Source organism: Coenobita brevimanus, chromosome 72 (genome assembly GCF_032717465.1).
Source record: "Coenobita brevimanus isolate Jiangsu-jjx chromosome 72, ASM3271746v2, whole genome shotgun sequence".
Lineage (NCBI taxonomy): Eukaryota > Metazoa > Arthropoda > Malacostraca > Decapoda > Coenobitidae > Coenobita > Coenobita brevimanus.
The window spans coordinates 23,710,616-23,735,639 of record NC_137025.1 but is presented as its reverse complement, the minus strand read 5'-3'; the positions used below and the strand labels follow the sequence as shown (position 1 = coordinate 23,735,639).

The following is a 25,024-nucleotide window of genomic DNA, read 5'->3' as shown; positions in this document are numbered from 1 at the left end:
ACTAAAACTGTTTTGACTCATATTGAGCCATGGTGTGTGAAGGGGCAAATCAGATCACACTAACCTTACCTGCAGTAATATGCTACTGATGAAAAAAACATTGATTTTATTAAGTGAAATGTAGTCATACCAACAAATCACTTCACTGTGTCAGTTCCCATTTTTTTCCCTCCACTGTCAGTGGCAATGCCAGCAGATCAGGCACTGTGTATCATATCACTTTTGTTAGTGTAAGAGCAGCCAAATACAGTGGTACTCGCAGTTCTATCACCTAATTCTGACAAATGAATCACAAAATAATATCCGTGACTCAGACAAACAGGTGAAATGAATTCTGCTCATGACATATATGTTCCCAAACCATTCAGCCACTTGATGGCTGTAACTATGACTCATCTTCATTAAACTGACTTCCTGGATATTGGCTGTACTAAAATATGATACTAGCACTATGAGCAATTTAAACAGCTGCAAATGACTGTGTATGTCATGTGCAACTCAGTCATATAGTACCCTAATAATAGTTCATTCATTCATTGCCAGATGCCATGTATCCCAAACGGGGTGGCCAAGGGCTTAGAGTTAATTGTTTTACAGGGAGGGGCACTAATCCTCCACCAAACCCCACTTGACACATAGGGATGCCAACACCATCTGGTGTTCCCAGGCGGTCACCCATCCAAGTACTAACCAGATCCAACGTTGCTTAACTTCGCTGATTGGATGGGAAGCGGTGTACTCAACGTGGCATGGCCGTTGGAATAGTTAAAAGTAAATATAATATGCTAACCTCACTGCTGTAAAGTATTTAATGTTTCTCCATCTATTCAGAAAAGGCTAAGTGGCAGAGGGACTGTGACTCATCTACAAAGAAAGACTTGGTTGAAAACTGTTTTTAGTTTACCCCTCAAGACTGGTAATACACTTATTTTCTCATATTCCTATCCTCTCCTTTCCTACTTTCCAAGTCACAGCCCTCTTCTACACCTCCAATCTTTTCTTGTGTGTCAGACACTACCTACCTTTGCACCTTCCCTTGTAAAGTTCTTCACTTTTTTACAGAGATAAAGTGCTTCTTTTTTTCTTTTTTCTTTTTTTTGTTTTTGTTTACACTGCTCTTCTGGTGATTTTATAGATGATCATTGTCATGCCCATAATTCTTGGACCGATATGTCTGAAAATTACAATACATTTACCATGCCACTGAACAGTATCTGGAAATATATCTCTCCGAATTTCGATTTAGGTCTTCATAGTGATTTTTATAGTCTCAAAATCCAAAATGACATGCCGCAACCACCTGAAACCCAAATAACCCTCCTAGTAACGGCATGTGTTCAGCTCGAAATGAGGTTATGGTGAAGAGTGAGCTCGATTTATATGTGCCCAGTAACCTGCTATGAATGAAAAAAAAAAAAAACTGCTCAGTGTATATTAACCTTTTCCAGTGCGAATAAGTTAATAAGTTTTCTGTGCCATGACGCATTGGCTTTTCTCCCCTTCCTCTCCGGCCACCGCGTGCTTCAAAAATGTGTATTCTAGGCTTATTTTCACCACCCATACATATTATTTTATTTTGTCACAAAACCCACATATTCCTATTTGTCGATGTTTGTTCTACAAGATAAGCAAAAAGCAACACACACACACACACACACACACACACACACACACACAAAACACACTATACGTACGTTAGATCCCTGGGAATAAACATTCGGGAACATACATTTCACTTCCCAACATCATAAGTTGAATGTTTATCAATCAATCTCTACATGTTTTACCATCACTCGAAAGAGAATTTTATTAGCTTTCGAATGCCGGAGGTCCCAGTTTGATAGGCATGGTGTTCGAGTAATAAGCAAAAAAGTAAAACCCATTTCCGAGAGACAACAGATTTTTTATTTGAGGGGCTTTAGCAAAACACTTTTTTCGGCAGTGTTATGTTTTTAGTTTATCATCCTATGCAAAATTTCATTGGCCTTAATTTGAGCCAACAACGGTGATCCTCCATAGTTTTCAAGAAAAATGCAAAAACCTATGGTGTATTTTCCTGCACGCTGAACCGCCATCAGCCACGTTCACTACATTATTTTCTCGTAGTGCGCTAACATTTTTATGCTTGCTAGTTATGTTTCTTTGGTTTTATACCAACAACAATTTCATACAATTACTTCTATTTTGTTTTTAGTCCTCTCCGAAACCACACATGAACACTAAACCTGTTGCTAGCAACTGAAACTGAAGCTGTACTTATTTCCCTGTCATTTATGTTGAAGTTAATAACAATATTTATATGTGTAAACATACTGACATAAATATAGATAAATAGATAAATAAAAAAAGAATATCATGTACTTCTCCCGTGGCGATGATCTTCCTGCAGGACCAGATGGGTTGGGATGTGAGGAGTTTTGTACTGTGTGTGTGTGTGTGTGTGTGTGTGTGTGTGTGTGTGTGTGTGTGCGCTCCACTAGTGAAGGTATCGTTCGGTATGGTACCAGTCAAAACAATCACCCATGCAAAGCGGCACATCACATACAGGACATATGTTCCTCGTGTTCTTCCTCACCCCCAACTTGAAGCACAAGGTGCACCTGAGCCTCTTCTTGTTGGGGATCTTCTCCCGGTGGTGGCCCAGAGTGAGATCCAACCTCACGTCGTCGTCAATCACCCGGCAACATTTGCTTGGATACCCTAATGCTCTGTGGTCCTGTCACTTGGGAGTTGCAGGCCCAGGCACAGGTTCTCCTGACGGACCAGCAACTGGAGGTGGTGGCAGTGCTGGTACCCCTGACGGGCCTCCTGCAGACGGTGCTGGTGATGACGGTGGCACATGTGATGGGCCTGCTGCAGGTTGTGCTGGTGTTGGTGATGGGGCCCGTGGTGGTTGTCCTGCCAGCAGTGCTTGTGCTGGTGGTGGCTGGGCCCATCCTGGCGCTGGTGCCTGTGCCTGCTGGGTGCCAGGTGCTGCTGGTGCTGGCCGCCAGGTAGGTAGGTCTGGGGCGTGGTGGAGTTCGTGTCCAGACATGGGCCAGTCCTCTTCATGGAAATGAAGAAGATCGTAGATGATCTGCTCCATAAATTCAAGGATAGTTGCATCAGTACGTTTTGTACAAGGCGAACGCATTGTAGAGTGCCATTTGGACGAAGTAGGTGATCTTCTTCATACACTTGACAGTTTGCCGTTGGATGGGGTAGTACTGGACCATCTGATTGAAATGATCAACCCCCTCCATGTACCTGTTTTAGTCCTCCACAATGATGGGCTTGTTAACGAAATCCTCCACATAGGTTGTCCACTTGTCATTACCCTGCACCTTCCCTCGAACCCTCTTTGGAATGGTGTCGGCAATGTGGAAGGTGGACACCATGTTCACAATGCGCTTTTCCTTCCACAGCAGGACTAGCACATTGTCCTTGTGCAAGTATGCCATGCTCCCCTCAGGCAGGCTCTTAGCCCTGGCAATGGCCTGCAGCTGGCATGACGCTCCTCTAGGCAGCCGCAGGGTCCCATACATGTAAAAGCCTGCAGTGAAAAGTCGTTTGCACAGGGCTACAAAATTGTAGTAGTTGTCCATGGACAATTTATAGCCCTGATCCTTCAACGGTTCCACTAGGCCCCACACGGTGTTCTCAAGGGTCCACTGTACCCCTGTGTAGACCTTGAGGTTCCAGATGTAGCCCAAGGACGACTCAGCCAACATGTACAACTTGATTGAATACTTGGTGGGCTTCTGGAGGTTGTACACACAGAAGGACAGCCAGCCTTTCCATCCCAGAGAGCCTTCATCCAGGCTGAGTTGCTCCTTGGGTTGGTACGCTGACTGGAACCACTGAAGGAGGTACTCCATGACCGTGCGAAAGCGGATGAGCTGATCTTGGTTGTCCCAGGGTATGGTGAGCAAGTTGAGCTGTGGAAGAGCTTGAGGATGGCGTTGAAGCGCCTTCCACTCACTGCCCGCTAGACCCTAGAGTAGATGTGCACCTCAGAGCTCCTCCAATAGTGCCTGATGGTCGGCATGTGCAGACCCCCATGAAAAGGTATAACCCCAGGAACTTAGCCATCTCCTCTTCACTGTGGAGAACCAGGCATCCAGCTGAGTCCCCAGGAATGTGGCGTACCGGTTGGTTTCCACGGTGAGATATGACAATAACTCCTGCATGAAAAAGAGTTAGAAGAACTGCAGGGGAGTTGTTGGAATATCCACCTTGATCCATGGGGAGCCAGTGAATGGCCCGTGGTTCAGTGTGAATGGGCCACTGCTCCACCCAGGATCCTCTTCAGCGGTGGTGGCAGTGGGTCAGCCTGTCGACACCCTTCGGCCTGCCCTCCGACCCCTTGGATGTCCCCCGCGTCCAGGCAGCGGACCACGGCGCCCTCGTCTAGGAGGGGACGCCTCGGACGAGGACAAGGACGAGACAGAGGGCTCTGGGGACACCAGTCTCCTCAGCCTGGCCGGTGAGGATGTCACCGTAGCATCCTGCATGGCAGAAGCAGGTGGAGGGGCCATCACAACGAACGATGGCCTGGCTTCTGATGACAATGGCTTGTCAAAGGGGACTACCAGCCAATGAAGAGAGGGGTGTGACCGGCAGGTCCTAGAGGTGGGGAGGCTTCTCCGGTGAAGCCAGCCAATGATGGTGGTATGGTCTCCCCTGATGGAAGGCGGCAGGGCAGTTCCACTTGCTGAGCAGATGGTGTCAGCTCAACCTCCTCCATCCTAGAATGGTCACTCTCGCTGTCGCTTTCCAACTCAGTCTCATCGGGGATCTTCTGCCACTGGTGTGGTGCCAACCTGCATTTCATCTCTGCAAGAATGATGTCATTGCAAGCCAACTGAAGAATGAATTGCTGTCAAAGGGCACTGTAGTGGAATGCTGTTCTAGGGGTGTGAGCTGAAATAAGGGAGTCAAGATATTTTATTCACAGTCAGCCAAGAACTTTGCTCAACACTGGCACAGCACAAGAATGCATGATATACATGTATGTCCTTGAAAAACTTCGTCTCCTACACCTGACTTAGCACACAGGTAGGGGCCACAAGCACGTGGTTCACTCTTTCATTTCCTTTGCATATTACACATAACCAAATCTATCATTTTTATGAGATACACAGTACATTACATCACTAAAATATAAATGCACGTGTTCCGTAGGCCCTTACTTGTGTGCTAAGGTGTAGCAGACGGTGATTCCCTTACGAGAACACGCTGCAGTGTGTAAACATTTATTTCACATTACGCATGACCAAGTCCATCATTGTATGAGAATTACAGTATATTTCACAATATAAAATGTAAACGCACGTGTTCCTAACCTCGCTTTGCATTTCACTAACTCAGGTATATGACACGCACTCTTCCTTACGAGCACATGGGTCAGTCATTCACTGTCTTTTCACATAAAACATAACCAAATCTATCTTTTTATGAGATACACAGTATATTTCACTAATAAAATGTAAATGCACGTTTTCATAATCTCGCATTGCATTTCGCTACCTTTGTGCTAACTCAGGTGTACGACACGCACTCTTCCTTACGAGCACATGGGTCAGTCTTTCACTGTCTTTTCACATAAAACATAACCAAATCTATCACTTTATGAGATACACAGTATATTTCACCAATGAAGTGTAAATGAGCGTGTTCTTAACCTCATGTTGCATTTTGCTACCTTTGTGCTAACTTAGATGTACGACAAGCACTCTTCCTTACAGGAATGTGGGGCAGTCTTTCACTGTCTTTTCACATAATACATAGCCAAATCTATCACTTTATGAGATACACAGTATATTTCACCAATGAAATGTAAATGCACATCTTCCTTAGGTTAATTATGTGACCCCTACCTGGGCGGTAAGGAGCAGTAGATTATGATTTTCAGACGATCACGTGACTCACTTTCACTTCTTTTCAGATAACACATAACCACATCAATCACTTTATGAGATACACAGTATATTACACCATCTAAAATTATGTATCTTACATTGCATTTTGCTACCTTTGTGCTAACTCAGGTGTACGAGACGTTCTCTTTCTTACGAGCACGTGGTTGTCTTTCATGTTATTTTCACATAATATGTAACCAAATCTGAGATACACAGTATATTTCACCAATAAAATGTAAATGCACGTGTTCCTAACCTCACGTTGCGTGTCGCTACGTTTGTGCTAACTCAGATGTACGATACACACTCTTACGAGCAATTGGGTACTGTCTTTTCACATAAAACATAACCAAATTTATCAGTATATTAGATACACAGTATATTACACAACTACAAGAACAAGTATGTGGCCTTCACCTGTGCTCTAAGGTGTAGCAGATGATGTTTCCCTTACCTGAAGACGCTGGAATGTTCACACTTTTATTTCTCAGTACACATAACCAAATCCATCATTTTATGAGAAATACAGTATGTTTCACCACAAAGTAAATGAACCTGCTCTGTATGTCACATTTCCGATACCTAAGTTATCGCAGGCGATATCTTCTGACAAGCACGTGGTGCAGTGTTTATGTTCATCCACACAAGCATATGATAAAAATATCCCTATAACACTCATGCTTTATTTCACACAAAAAGCATACGGAATAAATATAACAATATGATAAAATCAAATATCCCTATAAACTTCCTTTATTTTATCCCCTCCTGACAACAACATGCCATGGCTGTAAGGCATACGTGACTCCTGCCGTAGCCAATATTTTATCACATAAACTCGTTGCATTATACTCCTATCTACTGCACAGTAACACTATCCAACATATATCAGCATAAGTCAAGAACTTCATGAACACCTCGGCAAATATTTCATTCAAGACAACGGCGTGTCGTAAGGCGGTTTCTCGCCTCCCCCTGCTAAATGTTTCACCATGTCCTTGCTCACTAGCTATTGCACACTGTATTCACCTGAATCACTGTCACTGTTGTTCAATGGTTGAATACTTACATTGGGTGCAGGGTAGGAGGAGTGTAGTTGTTGGGACATGGGAAAAAACAGGGTAGGCCTAGCACAATCTTCGTTGGGCCAACGGCTGATAAAGGCCAGGAATGATTCACAAAAACCTAATTCCCTATTGCAAACACCAAATCTAATCGCAATAGTGCCCAAAAAGTAAACACAAGCACTGTTTTATGGTGGAATATGACACGTGATCTGGACGGGGGTAGAGTACGACTTAAAGGGCCTGCTGTGCGTTACCTCCTCCCTCGACAGCTGCTGTGGTACTAATCAACCTATCCGGACTGCTGCATGTCTCGGGCCAAAAGGTTTCCAAGTCATTACTTTTGACGAGAAGCATGGAAACTATGACGCCTCCCAAAATGAGGCTGATCGGCCAAAAACTTTTTCTCTGATAAAGGTTTTTTGCTTAAATGATGACAAACGTGTCAACGAATATAGTCGCAGCCACACCCATATGACGACAAACGCATCATTGTGCCTGGAGAGGTTAAATCAGAGCCAAACTTTCTGACAAATGCTGATTCACCAGTTGTATTTCTGCTGTTTTTTTAACCTCTCCTTCACTTTTACATTTCTAGTTCATCAACTCATTTCTCTTTGCTCATATTGTACTGTTCTCTTCATAAGTAGTCTGTGTGTGTGTATATATATATATATATATATATATATATATATATATATATATATATATATATATATATATAATCTCATCTCATCACCCATTTGAGTGTCCACTGCAGGACCGGCCTATCATGACGAAAGTGGAGACGATTCAGTCAATGTATCTCTACCATGTGGCTTAGGCTCTCTGGTAGGGATTGCATGTAGGGTGGGAAGTGCTTGTAAGCGTAATTGTTGTGTTGGAGTGGCTTTGGATGTGTGTGTAGTCTGTGAAACAAGTGTACTCAGCCCGCGCAAGCCGACTGGGTGCAAACATACTTTCCAGTATGCGACACTGGTTCAACCACAGCACCCCTTGTGTCCGCCAATGCAGAACGGTGCATGAAGAACACTTCCAAAGATTATTACCCTGGCGGGGTGCGAACCCTCGTTCTTCAGTGTATGAAAATGCACACTTTACCACTGTATCACAGAGGCTCCATATATATATATACACTGCTTACACACACACACAATATATATATATATATATATATATATATATATATATATATATATATATATATATATATATATATTTATATGAACAGTTGAGCAAGTAGAAAGTGCAAAAAAATATTGGAGTATATGGAGACATCTGGCAGTTCCCTGTAGTAAGTCGACGTATCTTTATGAATGAATTGCTCGGAACCTAGAGCTTGTGTAAGGTGGACCGTGATTGGCTGAACTTTTGAGTGGTGGTGAAGCAAATATTCTCATCATATTATATGTAACTCAATACTAATTAGTGGCTTGAAATAGTGTATAGAGAATACTTCAGTATTTAATGATGGAACGTGGAGTATAATAGAGTAATAAGCGTCAGTAATCTGTAAAATATAACTAGCAACATAGCCAGGCCCGTCCAAAGGGGGGGGGGCAAGGGGGGGCACTGCCCCCCCTATCAGGTTCTCTGCTCCCCCAACTTAAGTTCTGACATTAATGAGAATTATGAGATTACTGTAGGCCAACTGTTGTAATTGACTGCAGGGCATTCGTCATTCAGTAATTCAACAGTTGCAGGTACGATACTTTAAAATAGTATACCCTAAAGGTAAAGAAAATGAGACTGAAACCGGGGTAAAGAAAAACGTTTCTAAAATCAGCTGCCGGTCAGCTGATGCTTGGTGGAGCCTGGCGCCGGTGTAGTTTGGCATGGACCGTGGTCCTGAACAGAATTTGTGGTGGATGGGAATTACAAGGTTAGATTTATTGTCTTCGACTTTAGAATAGGTCTACATTTATGTATGCACTGTAATGCACATGACGTGGGAAAACATTTTTGTTTGATTCTAGCTGTTAGCATTTTTATGGTAAGTATTTTGAAGCATTTCCGAACACCATTTACTCGAATGTTCAATGTTGATTGTTGACAAACAAGTAATGGACGGGAAGGGGCAAAGAGGTACGTGGCTAGATGAGCACTTGAGTATGTAACTGCTCTTTCTCTTTTAGTTATAATGTTCAACGTATCATACTAGCATATCATTCAGGAAAGACCTGAGTTCTCTTTTACTCAGATAATTTATGGGAAAAAAATTACAAAAGAGAAATTTATGCTTTCTGTTTAGGTTGTCATTCCTTGTCTGAATCCTTGACCTTTAATTTATACATGTACAAAGTGAAGTAGATAAATGATTTTCATAAGTTTTATCAAGATTTCTTAACCAATGTTATGAGGTCAGGTCGGGCTAGGATAGGCCTAGGCTATTTTTTTCATTAATTTTAGGCCTAGCCTAGGTTTTTTTTAGGCCGATACAGTATAGGCATGCAGCTTTGTATTCAAGTAAATTGATACATAAAGTTAATAATAACCATAACATTAAGGTTTGTCCTGTTTTTATTAAGGGTAGGCCAAAGGATTTTGGCCGACTTTCAGAATTCTTATTATATAGAATATATTATTGTTTGGTAATATTTTACTTTGTACTATCATCCCCTATACTTTTACAAGGTTTTTGTTTATTTACTTATTTTCTATTATTTATTCGGTAATTCCTATTCTGTGCTAAAGGGTAATTTATCCATTTTTTTATTTATTTATTAAACTAGCCTGTCTAACCAAGGACATTGGCCTAGCCTATTCCAGTTCTGTTAATTTTTCACAGAAAGCCAAATGACTTACCTGCCATTCTGCCACTGTGCACACACTCACATTTTTTTTACCACATACCATAATATGATTTTACCAAGAGCTTGGTGTCACTCATCCACAGGTCAGGAGCATTGTGACCATATGGATAGATTTATGTGAAGAATCTTCAGAAAATTATCAGCAATGTCTATTACTTCATACTTCAAGCCTGTTGGTTCACATGGGAACAACCGGAACCAAATTCATCTTCTGATAAGAAAGAAATAGAACCAGAGAAAAACAAGACTGGTAGAGATGGATCAGGACCAAGTGAAATCAAAATGCCTTCAGATTTAGGGAAGGCTGATCACGAACCAGTACAGCCTAAGATTGCTTCTATTAATCCAAAGCAGTATGGGAATAGTAAGAGAGACTTCTCAGCATCCTGGTATAATGGACGCACATGGCTTGAGTATTCAGTAGAAAAGGGGACAGCATTTTGTTTTCCCTGTAGACATTTTAAAAGTTCTTCTAAAGACCGTACATTTACTAAAGAGGGTTACTCAAACTGGCGCCATGCATTAGACAAACACAAAGGTTTCCAAAAACACGAAAATTCTCAAACTCATGTAGAAGCTATGGTTATATGGCAGGAGAGAAAAATGCGCATAGAGAAGAACCAGAGTGTCAGTACAATGGTAAATGAAAAGCAGTTGGAGAAAAACAGGTACTATACTAAATCAGTGGTAGAGGTAATTCAGTTTTTATGTGTGAATGAGCTACCTATGCGTGGAGATGGTAAGAGTGGAGCAGGGTGTCTCGGTACAAGTAGTGAGTCTCAAGGTGAGCCATCTGGTCTTTTTATGAAGTTATTTCAGTATACAAGCAGTGACATCCACAGCAGGGCCCGACAGCAGAACTGGTTTACCCCTGCCACATCATAACAGACCCATCCCCTTACCCGCACCTGACCTGACTAGCTGATCAGACCAAATGCGGGAGAATATCCCCTCAGGGCTGCGTCATCACTTATTCATTCACAATTTCTCTCCATTTATTTCTGTCACGCACAGCCACTGCTTGCATTGCGCAGTTGACCCTTGTGCGGTGTGATGCGGTGAGGATCTGTCCGTTCTCCCCTTTGGGGCTAAGGTGCGAATGAATGTGTTTGAATGGATGAGTAAATGGAGAGTGAGTCGTCCTGTCTCGGCTACCTCCCTTTCCTTGGGGGAAGCAGCCTAGGTATATAGATAGATAGATAGATTTCAGTATACATTGTCTAAAGATAAGAAGCTCTCAGAGATTATTCAAATGATTCCTAAGAATGCCTCCTATACTTCTGCTAGGATTCAGAATGAGATAATAGACATTATGAAAGACACTGTCATAGAGAATGTTATTAATGATATCAAGGAGGCTGACATACCATTTTTTAGCATTAAGTCTGATGGAACTCGTGACCCTACCAACACAGAAAATATATCTGTAGTTGTAAGATATGTAAAGGGTGGTAAAGTAAATGAGAGTCTAATTGGTAAGCCAACAACAGATGATTTTGATGCAGAAAGCCTGGCCTCATTAATACTTAAAACACTAAATGAATGTGGACTTGATTGCAGTAATATATTATCTCAATGTTATGATGGAGCATCTGTGAAGTCAGGTCAACATGGAGGTGTTCAAAAAAAGCTACAAGAAAAACTTCAGAAGGAAATCCCGTATGTACATTGTTTCAATCACCAACTGCACTTGGTTGTGGTACATTCAATTGAAATACAGAATGATGTAAAATTGTTTTTTTCCATTTGCAATAGCCTGTACAACTTTCTGCACCGTCCAAAGCTAGACAGGATTTATGATGGAACAAAACTCAAACGACTTTTGGAACAGAGATGGTCAGGTCATTTAGATACTGTGTCTGCTATCTTAGAAAACCAAAAAAAGGATAGTGAATGCACTTGAATCTTGTGAAGAAAATGGATGTAGTGCTGTAATTTGTATTGAGGCAACAGGTTTATTGAAGCAGATCAGAAGTAGGAAGTATATGTTCATTGCATATTGTGTTCAGACAGTCTTGAGTTTAATTAAACCTGCTGATAAGCTCCTACAATCAAGTGATTTTGATTTGATGACTGGAACTAGACTTATTGAATCTGTGGTCTGCAATGTAAAAGACATAAGAAATTATGTACAAATTTTTGAGGGAATCATTACAAAACTTGCAGATCATAATCTCTCCGAACCTGAATATGTACATAAGGTTCCAAAGCAGAGCTGCAAACTGCCTGCACATTTGTCAAAAGATTCAGTTGTTGAGGCCAGTGTAGGACATTCAGAAGATCCTAGCAATGCAGAAAGTGAAGCAACACTTTTCAGACAGATTTATTGCAGCATTGTAGATAACTGCCTTGGAGAGCTTGATGCTAGATTTGGTGAATGCAGTAGTGCAGTGACTGCTGCAATCTCATGCCTTTGGCCAGAACCCAGTGTGAGTTTCTTAGATCCTAAAAAAATTGCCCCAGTAGCTTCTCTCATAGGTCTTAATACTGACTCATCTCTGCTCCAAAGTGATTGTCAAGTGGCAAGGACCTTTATTGAAAGAGAGTTTGATGACAAAGTACACAAAACTCTAAACAACTTGTGTTTGCTTCTTCATCCTTATAGAAAAGGATTCAGTGAAGTCTACCAATTGTATGCAGCTGCTCTCACATCTGGCTCTAGTAATGCTGTATGTGAAAAATCCTTTTCAACACTCTCACGTGTACTAACACCTTACCGACGACCTATGACCATAAAAGAAAAAGCAACCTTGTACTACTCTCATTTCTCGCTGAATACACTCAGAAAATTAATATGGATGAATTTCTCCATACATTTGCTGCAAGAAGCAGGATGATCCAATTGTATTAAGGCAGCAGCATATTTGAAGTCTAGGACATTTTCCTTTCTCTTTTCCTTTATTAAAATGATGAGCTATGTTTTTTAGACATATAATTATTACTTCAAAGTTTAGTTCATTTGAAGTGATGAAATTACAAACACACTGTAAATTTATGTAAAATTTCATTAATTTTCCTAACAATCAAATCTTATGAGTTCTTATCTAAAGCAGAAACCAATGTTAATATTACTTGGACTTTTGTTTGTAGAGACCTGGAAATCGTCAATAAATGCAACTCTAATTTTTTTTCCATGTCTTCCTGTGTGTGTGACTGTGTGTGTGTGTGTGTGTGTGTGTGTGTGTGTATGTGAGAGAGAGAGAGAGAGAGAGAGAGAAAGAGAGAGAGAGAGAAGGAAATGTTGGTTTTGATTATATCATAACTATTGCCATGACAACTATGGTCCCATGTATGAACATAGGTAGGACTGAATTTTTGCTCTATATTATTGACTGCTTCCTAATAACCTGCCCCTCTCAATATCTCAATTGCCCCCCTATGGTTAGACTTCTGGGGACGGACGTGGTTACATAGCACTGAAAAACAGCATGTCAGCTGGTAGTTTCATTTATTCATAACATTCGAATCAGATTAAAAAGATGCTGACCTCTAACGAAGAGAACAGGCAGTGCTTTCTTTAATGAATGTAATATTGGTATTACATTTCATCATTTTCAAGGGTTATTATGCTCTGACACATAATATCTCTTAATATGCATAGACAGTAAATTAATACTAAGCTATTTGTTGTCTTGCTACCTTTAACCCTCCGCTTGCCAGTATCGTTTTAAAACAGTCAGACATAATTCCACGGCCAGTGCCAGTGCCATTTTAAAACGGTTTAAAATAAAAAACTTCACTGTGACCGCATTTTTCAAGATACAGGGGTAAAAATTGGCAGACACATAAGGTAACTGTTCCTCTACCATTCCCCAGGCTGTCAAGGCCATACACTTACTCGCTCCCCCCCTCACGATCGCTCTGCCTCACTCTGCCTGTGTGCCTAACCCAGTGCTGTACATAGTAAAGGCATTTTGTAAATATTTTCTTGTAAGTGTAAATTATAAACAATTTCTTGTAAGTGTAAGGACTATATAGTGAAGTCAAGTTGTAAATACCTTCTTGTAAGTGCCAGGACTGTACATAATGACGTCAGGTTGTACCTATCTTCAAGTAAGTGTAAGATAATGCATTCACAGTGAGAAAGACACACAAATTGTGATAGATGCTGAAGTAATAAGTAATCAGAAAAGTGTACTGAACATTTGCTATACCTTCCCAGCATAAATATCTGAGTATACCTTACATAGAAAACAGCTTTCTCTCACATACATGGTGAGTGTGAGAGAGCGGCTATACTTGTACACGAGTATGCAGGACTCATTAAAACTGATTTCCGAGCCTTGGTGAGCATTTTAATGGCGAAATTCGGTTTCCACATCAAAATCTATCATTTTAGCCCCCTCAAAAAATGGTCAAAAAATGGCCAGCACTGGGGTGACCCATAGGGCTAAAAATAGCCAACATGCGGTGGGTTAATATTTCACCAAATATAATGAAATAAGAAGAGAGAAGACTGTATTAAGCCAATAAGACCTTGTAGCACAAGGGGGAGGGAAATAGAGAGGAACAGTAAGCACTAGGAAAAAAGAAAGAAACGATGGACAGTTGAAGAGCTGAAAAGGATTGATTCGGGACCAAAGGGGTGCCAAAACCCTTTAAGCATCGCCCACATCTCTGCAGACAATACCCCCGCACGGGGCTCATTCTCAGTATAAATGCTTTGCATTAGAAACGCAAAAATATAGTAAGCTAATCAGTAACATCCATATATTATGAGATGGTTACCTTAAAATTCTTCCCAGCAGCTCCACTTAATTACTTTCATGTCCATGAGAAGCATAAGACATCGTTCTGTAACATCAAACAGGGACTAGGTAACCAAAAATTCAGTTTTAATTTCCAGCACCTAACCAACACCGATCGCTCCCCCACAGTGTTTGAAGGAGATGATAGGAAAGAGACAACAATGAACACAGTGGAATGATGAGGCTACCAAATGGATAACTAGCGTCAATTAACACTGGCAGCCGTGGGGGTTGTTCCTTCATTTCAGTACATAATTATGTTGATTGACGTTAGTCAGTCCCCGGATGTAGGCTAAGTTGTTAAGCCCTGTCCACACTCTTGTCTATTGGGCAGTAACTGGCGGATTGTGCCCTCATCGGGCACAGTCTGTCAGGCATGACTGTGATGTTGTCCAAGCTGCTCAGTAGCTGGTCAGGCAGTAAAGTCGACCAGTAGTCGGCAGGTGGTCGGCAGCGATCGAGTGCGATATGATCCTAAGCAACAATGTTGGAAAGAAAAAGAAATAATTCAGTATAACATATTAATTTTTGCAGTTGTAAAAGAAAACAATGAAGAGTGCAGAAAAACAATATGGTTAAAGAGGCAACTTCTTGAGGATGGCAGGGCCCATAGCTCATGCCCAGCGCCAGACCACCAGGAAGTGTCTGATGATTTCCCTCAACTAGGGGCATTGGCTGTCCGCTGGTTTGCCTATCAAAGTTGCCACGAAGAGTTCGATGACGGGCTTTAAGATCATATGATTGCTTTGACTTTATTTGTGTATCACTTACCGGCATCACTATCGATTGCCAGGATGTTTCCCGTGTGCGATATAGCTGTGAGATGAGCACGGCGCTGATTCCAACACATATCTCACAACGGTTTTGTCTCCTTTTATCATTTCCAAGAAATTTCATTGCAATTATTAAATAGGACATGTTTTCTAATGTGGTGAAAATGAATACAAGGACAGCATGGTAATCAATTATGAGGGTTTGTTTTTACGTAACATATATTTGTCACTAATGTTGATAATGTTTCAGCTCAACTAGCCTATTATCTCATCATCGGTAAGCATAGAACAGAATCATAATAATTTACAGTAAGTTTATTCTACTATATTTCATTATCGGTAGAACAAAATCATAATTTACAGCAAGTTTATTTCCTGACAAAACATTAATTCTTCATAACATTATAAAATAATGTTCCCTCCAAAATAACGTGTGATCTATATATGACAAATAAATAACACTTCTGTTTTATTCGGAAATTTGTCCAAACGAATATAATATTATATCATGACAACATCATTGGATGAAATTTTTAACTCAAAATAATTCTGCCACTTTAACTACACTCAATATTTTGTCCAGAGACCATTGCTGGTATTCATATCGTGAAGGTGGTCAGGTAGTGAGGCCACGTGATTGTGAATGATGTGAGGCTTTCTCCCAAGGACCTCATCATGTGACGCAACAGTCGTTGTGGCGTCCTTTCCTCGTTGGGCTACCAAACATTAACAGTATTGGCTCAAACGGTCTCAATGGGATTTAGGTCAGGGCAGTTGCTAGGCCAAGGCAAAAGTTCTACATGGCACTGATCCTCAAACCATGTCTGCACAACTCTCGCAGTGTGCATGGGATAATAATCGTGCATGAAAATGATGTTCTCCGGATAAGGAAGGGTGTATGTGCGGACAGTAGGCAACATCACCTCTAGGATCTCCAGATCCTACATTAAAAAACATGTCCTATTTAATAATTGCAATGAAATTTCTTGGAAATGATAAAAGGAGACAAAACCGTTGTGAGATATGTGTTGGAATCAGCGCCGTGCTCATCTCACAGCTATATCACACACGGGAAACATCCTGGCAATCGATAGTGATGCCGGTAAGTGATACACAAATAAAGTCAAAGCAATCATATGATCTTAAAGCCCGTCATCGAACTCTTTGTGGCAACTTTGATGGGCAAACCAGCGGACAGCCAATGCCCCTAGTTGAGGGAAATCATCAGACACTTCCCGGTGGTCTGGCGCCGGGCATGAGCTATGGGCCCTGCCATCCTCAAGAAGTTGCCTCTTTAACCATATTGTTTTTCTGCACTCTTCATTGTTTTCTTTTTTTACAATTGCAAAAATTAATATACTGAGTTATTTCTCTTTCTTTCCAACTTCGTTGCTCAGGGTCACATTGCACTCGATCGCTGCCGACCACCTACTGACTACTGGTCGACTTTACTGCCTGACCAGCTACTGAGCAGTTTGGACAACATCACAGTCATGCCTGACAGACTGTGCCCGATGAGGGCACAGTCCGCCAGTTACTGCCCGATGAGGGCACAGTCCGCCAGTTACTGCCCGATAGACAAGAGTGTGGACGGGGCTTAACAACTTAGCCTACATCCGGGGACTGACTAACGCCAAGCAACATAATTATGTATTGAAATGAGGAAACGACCCCACAGCTGCCAGTGTTAATTGACGCTATGTAGGTGGGGGGGCTCACCATCCACTCACTCGATGTAGTGCTGCTCTCGGGTGTCTGCCCTTTCCTCTCCTCCATCCTTCATTCCTTCCATCGTCTGTCTTTCTTTCCTTCATTATTTCCTCGTGCTTCTGCCTATTTTTGACTTTACACTCCCCCTTATGTCTGTCTGTCCTTCATTCTTTCCTCTTTCTTCTGCCTGTGGGTGACTCTACATCGAGTGGCAAGCCAAATGGTTTCCTGTACACCAGGAAACCATTTACTATGCTGGGTGGTAACCATATAACCAAATTTTGGCGACTGGTGGATTAGTGAGTACATAATTACGGCCCTCCAATCGGATTGAGACGGTGAAGGTTTATATCCAAGGGATGGTTGGTGTATATTGCTCACGTAATGCCACTCAGGGATGAATAAGGCTTGCCACTCTCATCGTAAATGTCAGGACCAACTTGCCTAGCCCCGGGCTCCTACACTCCTCATGGAGCAATGTAGGATTGGATGATGATGATACCCATTTGGTGGCTTGTTCAATCCACTGTCTTCATCGTTGTCTCTTTCCTACCATCTCCTCCAAACACTGTGGGGGAGGGATCGGTGTTGGTTAGGTGCTGGAAATTAAAATTGAATTTTTGGTTACCTAGTCCCTGTTTGATGTTACAGAACGATGTTTTATGCACCTCATGGACGTGGAAGTAATTAGGTGGAGCTGCTGGGAAGAATTTTAAGGTAACCATCTCATAATATATGAATGTTGCTGATTAGCTTACTATATTTTTACGTTTCTAATGCAATGCATTTATACTGAGAATGAGCCCCGTGCAGGGGTATTGTCTGCAGAGATGTGGGTGATACTTAAAGGGTTTTGGCACCCCTTTGGTCCCGAATCAATCCTTTTCAGCTCTTCAAGTGTCCTTCGTTTCTTTCTTTTTTCCTCGTGCTTACTGTCCCTCTCTATTTCCCTCTCCCTTGTGCTACAAGGTCTTACTGGATTAGTACTGTCTTCTCTCTTCTTATTTCAATATATTTTGTGAAATATTAAAGGTAGTAAGACAACAAATAGTTTAGTATTAACTTACTGTCTATGCATATTAACAGATATCATGTGTCATAGAGCATAATAACCCTTGAAAATAATGAAATGTAATACCAAAATTACATTCGTTAAAGAAAGCATTGCCTGTTCTATCCGTTAGAGGTCAACATCTATTAATCTGATTCACTAGAGTTCGTTTCCACTGCTTCGAATGTTATGAATAAACGAAACTACCAGCTGACATGCTGTTCTGTGCTATGTTGCCAGTTATGTTTTACAGATTGCTGACGCTTATTACTCAATTATACTCCACGTTCGATCATTAAATACTGTAGTATTCTCTATACATTGTTGCGAGCCACTTATTAGTTATTAACCTTGATTTACGTATAATATGCTAAGAATATTTGCTTCACCACTACTCAAAAGTTCAGCCAATCACGGTCCACCTTACACAAGCTCTAGGTTCTGAGCGATTCATTCATAAAGATACGTGGACTTACTACAGGGAACTGCCAGATGTCTCCATATACCCCTATATTTTTTCGCACTTTATACTGTACATCTATCTATCTATTTGTCAATCTGTCTATCTATCTGTCTATCTATCTATGTATCTGTGTGTGTGTGTGTGTGTGTGTGTGTGTGTGTGTGTGTGTGTGCTTACCTAATTGTATCTTTACAGGAATGAGTCAAACTCGTATTGTCCCGTAAACCATTTTTATCGTACATATCCTTGAATTTATGAATTGTTTTTGCACACACTATTTCATTCGGTAGTGCATTCCACTGATCAATTGCCCTATTTGGGAAACTAAATTTCCTTACGTCTTTATTGCCTCTCTTTTTATGCAGTGTCCTCTTGTTGATGCATCTCCATAGGTTACGTAATCATTTATGTCTACTTTCTCCTTCCCTGATATGCATTTGTATAGCGTAATCATGTCTCCTCTTTTCCTTCTCTCCTGTAGTGTAGGTAGATTCAGTTTTTCTAATCTTTCTTCGTAGCTTAGATCCCTTAAGCTTGGTACCCATCTTGTAGCGGCTCTTTGAACTTTTTCAATATTATCTATGTGTTTTTTGAGATGAGGACTCCAGACTACTGATGCATACTCCAAGATTGGTCTGATGAATGATGTTATTATCTCTCCTAGCATGTCTTCATTTATGTATGTGAACGCTATTCTCATATTTGCAAGCAGTGTATACATGTTCCGTACCTTCTCACTGATGTGGTCAGCCGGAGATAGTCTGTTATTGATAATCACACCTAGGTCCTTTCTTTCTGATGTGTGTAGGGTTTTGCTTCCTAACTTATAATCCCAATCAGGTCTTTTTCCACTTTTACCAAACTTGATTACATGACACTTGTCCACATTGAATTCCATTTTGTATTGCTCCATTCATGAAGTTTTTTTTTTATTATTCTTCCTTTACATGAGTTTGTTAGTAATTCTCCTGTGTGTGTGTGTGTGTGTGTGTGTGTGTGTGTGTGTGTGTGTGTGTGTGTGTACATATCCCTTCATCTATCAGCTGCTGTCACCATTAATTTCTCATTTCTCGTTTGTTCCGACATATCTCTCCACATGTTTCATTTTCTTCATTTTTCTGCAGTCTCCCTCCTGCTCTTAAATTACTCCGGGTACTGTCCTCCAGTCGAACCTCTTAAGATATTCCCATTAATCTTCAGTCTCGGCACCTCGTTTCTCTTCTTCCTCCCTCTTCTTCTGATGGTGAAAAAAGTGACGAGGAGGTTGCCGAGCCGCCCCTCCACAATCGTAAGCCCATAGCTGCCTTAATGACCCCTGGACAGTCGCTTTCCCTATATTAATTTTCTCTGAACTAAATGCTCTCCTCCCTTCCACCAGTTCTTTTCCTGTTAATCCAGTTCTATATCTTGTTCCTTCCCCCTCATCACCATCTATCTTTCTCTTTACGCCTTCCTGACCAATGTGTCTCTGTCCTTCTGTTGTTTTGTCTTTTGATCTTGCTGATTATCGTTCTACTGTCCCAATTTCTGATTATATATAAATATATATATATATATATATATATATATATATATATATATATATATATATATATATATATATATATATTGATATATATATATATATATATATTGATATATATATATATATATATATATATATATATATATATATATATATATATATATATATATATATATATATATATGATATATATATATATATATAATATATATATATATATATATATATTGATATATATATATATATATATATATATATATATATATATATATATATATATATTGATATATATACATATATATATATATATATATATATATATATATATATATATATATTGTTACATAGCCTATGATTTCATCATCCTTTGTGTAATTCTAACGTACAGTGTGCTGCCTGTTTGATCACGAGCGTGTTCTACCTCACTCCCCCCTTCTACCCTTATAGTAGAGTAAGTCGTTCTTTCTGTTGTTCAGAGCAGGATTGTCAACTCTTTGTCCCCATGGCTTCATTTGCGCGTCCTTCTTACAAGTTGTATCAAGCTCTGCCGGCCCCTATATAATGAGCTCAGTCTCTACATTATTGCCACTTAGATCTACTCCTCATTTTGTTCACACATCTGTCCTCCCCTGTACAGTTATTATTGTGAGTGCTCAGGAAGTCTCCAACCATCTAGCAGCTGTGTAATTTGAGTATAAGTGTTATTGCATTTTGTTCTTGTACTGTATAGCATAAGTTGTTAATTTGTAGGCCTAGTGAGGTTTTTGTAATTCATGTAAGGTTCTTATTGTTAGCCATTGTTCATAATAGTTTGTATCTGTAATAATTCATCTTGCATTAACTGAGCATTACCCAGTGTATTTTCATTTTATCAGGGCTGACTTAGGTAAATTTACTCTTGCTAATTTCTTGTTAATAGAGGCTATTGCAGTTAACCATATATTTAACCTGTTTTTTGCCATTACATTATCCTTATGAGTCCTGAATGTTTTGTTGTTAGTTTGAGCATTAAACTTTAACTTGTAATTTTACCTAACTCTTTTGTTTTTGAATCTGGAACTTTACGGGACAGTAGTGATTCTTAGTATTCTCACTTAAAGTGTACATTATCTTTCTCTGTTCCGTAACATAAATTTGGCGACCTCTTATCAGGATATTCAGGATATTATCATAAGGATATTGCTTGATATTTTGTGACTGTGATATATTCATGATGTCTACTATTACTACACTTGATGAAGCCAAAGTTTTTTTGTCAAATGTGCAAACAGTGTGTGATGTAGAAAACAGAACAAAGAATGAACTTAAGCTTGTTGCTCAACAATTGGGAATTGCTGTTCGCTCTCATCAGTCTAAAGATCAAATTGTTGACATGATTAATGAAAGCTTGTTTAATGTAACTCCTCCAAATGAGCAAACGCAGATTGAATTACCTAAGTTACAGCTAGCCCTGCAGGAGGCTCGTGTTAAGGAGGCTGAATTTCAAGCACGTGCTAAGGAGGCTGAGTCTCAGGCTAAGGAGGCGGAGTCTCGTGCTAAGGAGGCTGAATTTCAGGCCCGTTCTAAGGAGGCGGAGGCACAAGTTGAAATTGCTAGGATTCAGGCAGACCATGAGTATCGCATGAAACAAGGTGGAACTGGATCATCTAGCTCTGATGATTTTGATGTGGCTAAAAATGTTAAACTTGTCCCTTCTTTTAATGAATCTGATTTAACAAAGTATTTTCAGTTGTTTGAGAGGGTAGCTACAGGTTTTAATTGGCCCAAAAAGTATTGGCCAGTACTCCTTCAAACTGTTCTCACCGGTAAAGCTCAAGTAACTTATGCATCTTTGCCTCAGGATCAATCTGATAATTATGATTTAGTTAAGAGCTTGATTCTTAAGGCCTATGAGCTTGTTCCTGAAGCTTATAGAGTAAAATTTAGGACAACTTACAAGCAAGATAAGCAATCCCATGTTGAGTATGCAAAAATCAAAGAAGATCTGTTAGAGCAGTGGTTAAATTCTAAGGATGTGGATTCTGATTTTGGTAAATTTAAGCAGATGATTTTGCTGGAGGACTTCAAGAGGTGTATTTATAAAGATGTAAGCCTATATCTTGATGAGAAAAGAATAGATAATTTGTCTGATGCTGCAGTTTTAGCTGATGAATATGTTCTCACTCACAAGAGATATTCTAAAAAAAAGGGAAAGCTGAGAGTAAGTACGTTGTCTCTACTCAGAGTACAGGTAACAGGAAAGAGAATAAAGATGATGTTTCTCAGGAAGTAAATACCAGCTCCACCTCTAGATTTCAGAAAAGTAAATGTACTTATTGTAGTAAGCTTGGTCATACTACGGAGAAATGTTTCAGGAGACAGCGTGATGTGAACAAAAAGGAGTCTTTAAATATTCAGTCAATTGGTCTAGTGTCCACCCTTGAGAGTTCCCAGAATTCTTTAACCGAGTTAACTGAACCTGCTTTGAGGGGTAACTTAAATTCTCATGATGGAGCTCCTCTTTTGAGCAGTAACGTGGGTGACACTCTCAAGAGTTCAAGTGCTAATTTCCTGTCTGATGGTTTTGTCAGTCCTCTGGACAGTAATGACAGGAAATCAGTTAAAATATATCGTGATACAGGTGCTTGCCAATCCCTTATGCTGACCAGTGTTCTAGGCTCTAATGTTAATTCCTCTGATGAAACTGTAATCTTACAAGGTGTAGGGAATAATTACTTCTCTGTCCCTCTGTGCAGAGTGAATTTAGAGTCTGGTTTTGTTAATGGTTCCGTTATGGTTGGGTTGGTTGAGACACTCCCAATGTCAGGTGTAACTTTCTTACTTGGAAACGATATTGGTGGAAGTCAAGTGTGTCCAGCTCCTCAGTTGTCTAGTGAGCCAGTGGCTGCGACCCGGGATTGTGATGTCCCTGATGTGTTCCCTGCATGTGCTGTCACTAAGGCTAAGTCTAAAGTTACTGGTGATTTAGAGGATAATGATGATGATGATGTTATCCTAGCTGACACTATTCTTGCTAATTTGGACCACTCACCAGATGAGACAGTACCCCGTAGTGTTGATAATTTGTCTCGTCAAGAGTTGGTTGAGTTGCAGGTTGCTGACCCTGAGTTGAAAGGTCTAGCTAACTCCGCTTACAGTGAAGAAGAGTCAGCTGGTGCTTCTACTTGTTATTATATAAAGTCAGGAGTACTTATGAGGAAGTGGAGACCCCCAACAGTATCAGCCGACTGTGAATGGGAGGTTGTACATCAAGTTGTCATCCCTCGTGTTTGTAGGCAGGATATCATTAGAGTGGCTCATGATTCCAGTTTGGCAGGACACCTTGGAGTGAGGAAGACTGTGGCACGCATTTTGAAACACTTCTACTGGCCAGGTATCTTCAGGGATGTTTCCTGGTATTGTAAGTCTTGTCACACCTGTCAAGTTGTGGGGAAGTGTAATCAAACCGAAAAGGTTGCACCTCTAGTTCCCATTCCTCCTTTTGAGGCGCCTTTCACCCGTGTGTTGGTAGATATTGTGGGCCCTCTTCCTAAGACTTCTTTAGGATTTTCTTATGTGTTGACCCTGATTGATACGGCTACTCGTTATCCTGAAGCCATTCCACTTAGAAATATCTCAGCAAAGAACGTGGTTAAGGAAATGCTAGGGTTCTTCACAAAGTTTGGTCTGCCCAAGGAGGTACAGTCAGACCGGGGAAGTAATTTCATGTCAAATGTTTTCAAGCAGTCTCTGAAAGAGTTGGGCATCACCCAGATCACGTCTTCAGCTTACCATCCCCAGACCCAAGGAGTGTTGGAGAGATATCATCAAACACTCAAATCGATGCTCAAGAAATACTGTTTGGAACATCAGAAAGACTGGGACAAAGGTCTTCCATTCGTTGTATTTGCCGCAAGAGAATCTCCAAATGAATCACTGGGCTTCTCACCTTTTGAACTACTGTTTGGCCATGAAGTAAGAGGACCCCTTAAGCTACTTAAGGAATGCTGGCTGTCGGAGGAAGATGATGTCAACCTGCTGGAGTATGTGATGAAGTTCAAAGAACGGCTGTCCACTGCTTTACAGCTGGCAAGAGAGAATTTAGGAGCTGCTCAGGAGAAGATGAAGACTTGGTATGATAAGAAGTCCAGGTTACGCCACTTTCAGCCAGGAGATCAAGTTTTGATTCTGCTACAGGCGCATGGGCAACCTCTTCAAGCCAAGTTTAGTGGTCCTTATTTCGTGGAGAAAAAACTCAGTGATGTCAACTATGTCATCGCCACACCAGATCGTAGAAAGAACAAGCAACTTTGTCACATCAATATGCTAAAGTTATATCACAGGCGGGACGAAAATAATCCAGTCTGCACTGTAGCTGTTCCACCCGAGTCTGCAAGTGAAGCTCTCCCATGCAACATGAGCCTGAGTGATAGTTTGGGGAAGAATCCTGATATCATGAATGATCTCCAGACTAAGCTTTCTCATCTACCTCCTGAGGAAAGGCAGGAGTTTTCGGCATTACTGCAGGAGTACCCGCAAGTGTTCCGTGCCACTCCAGGAAGAACCACTGTGTTGATGCATGATGTCGATGTTGGAGACACAAAGCCAATTAAACTGCCTCCTTACCGTGTGAACCCAGTGAAAGTTCCTCTCATCCAGAAGGACCACAAGATGACTGAGCCCTGTCAGAGCGAGTGGAGTTCTCCGGTCACTCTAGTCCCTAAGCCAGGTGGGTCACAGCGGCTTTGCATTGACTACAGACGTGTTAATCAGATAACCAAAACAGACACTTACCCTCTCCCTCGTGTGGAAGATTGCATAGACAAGATCGGAAAGGCTAGGTACATAAGTAAGTTTGATTTGTTAAAGGGATACTGGCAAGTACCTATGACTGAACGTGCTAGGGAGATCTCATGTTTTGTAACACTAGGAAAGACTTTTGCATGTTCTGTAATGCCATATGGTATGAAGAATGCACCAGCCACATTTCAGAAGCTC

General features: G+C 40.8%; 1 non-coding gene across 1 annotated transcript; it reads right to left on the bottom strand.

Annotated features, from left to right (window-relative positions):
* Positions 1–642: 642 nt before the first annotated feature.
* LOC145407354 (5S ribosomal RNA) lies at positions 643–761 on the bottom strand. Its single transcript, XR_013898715.1, has one exon. It is a non-coding gene; the product is annotated as a 5S ribosomal RNA (ribosomal RNA).
* Positions 762–25,024: the final 24,263 nt, after the last annotated feature.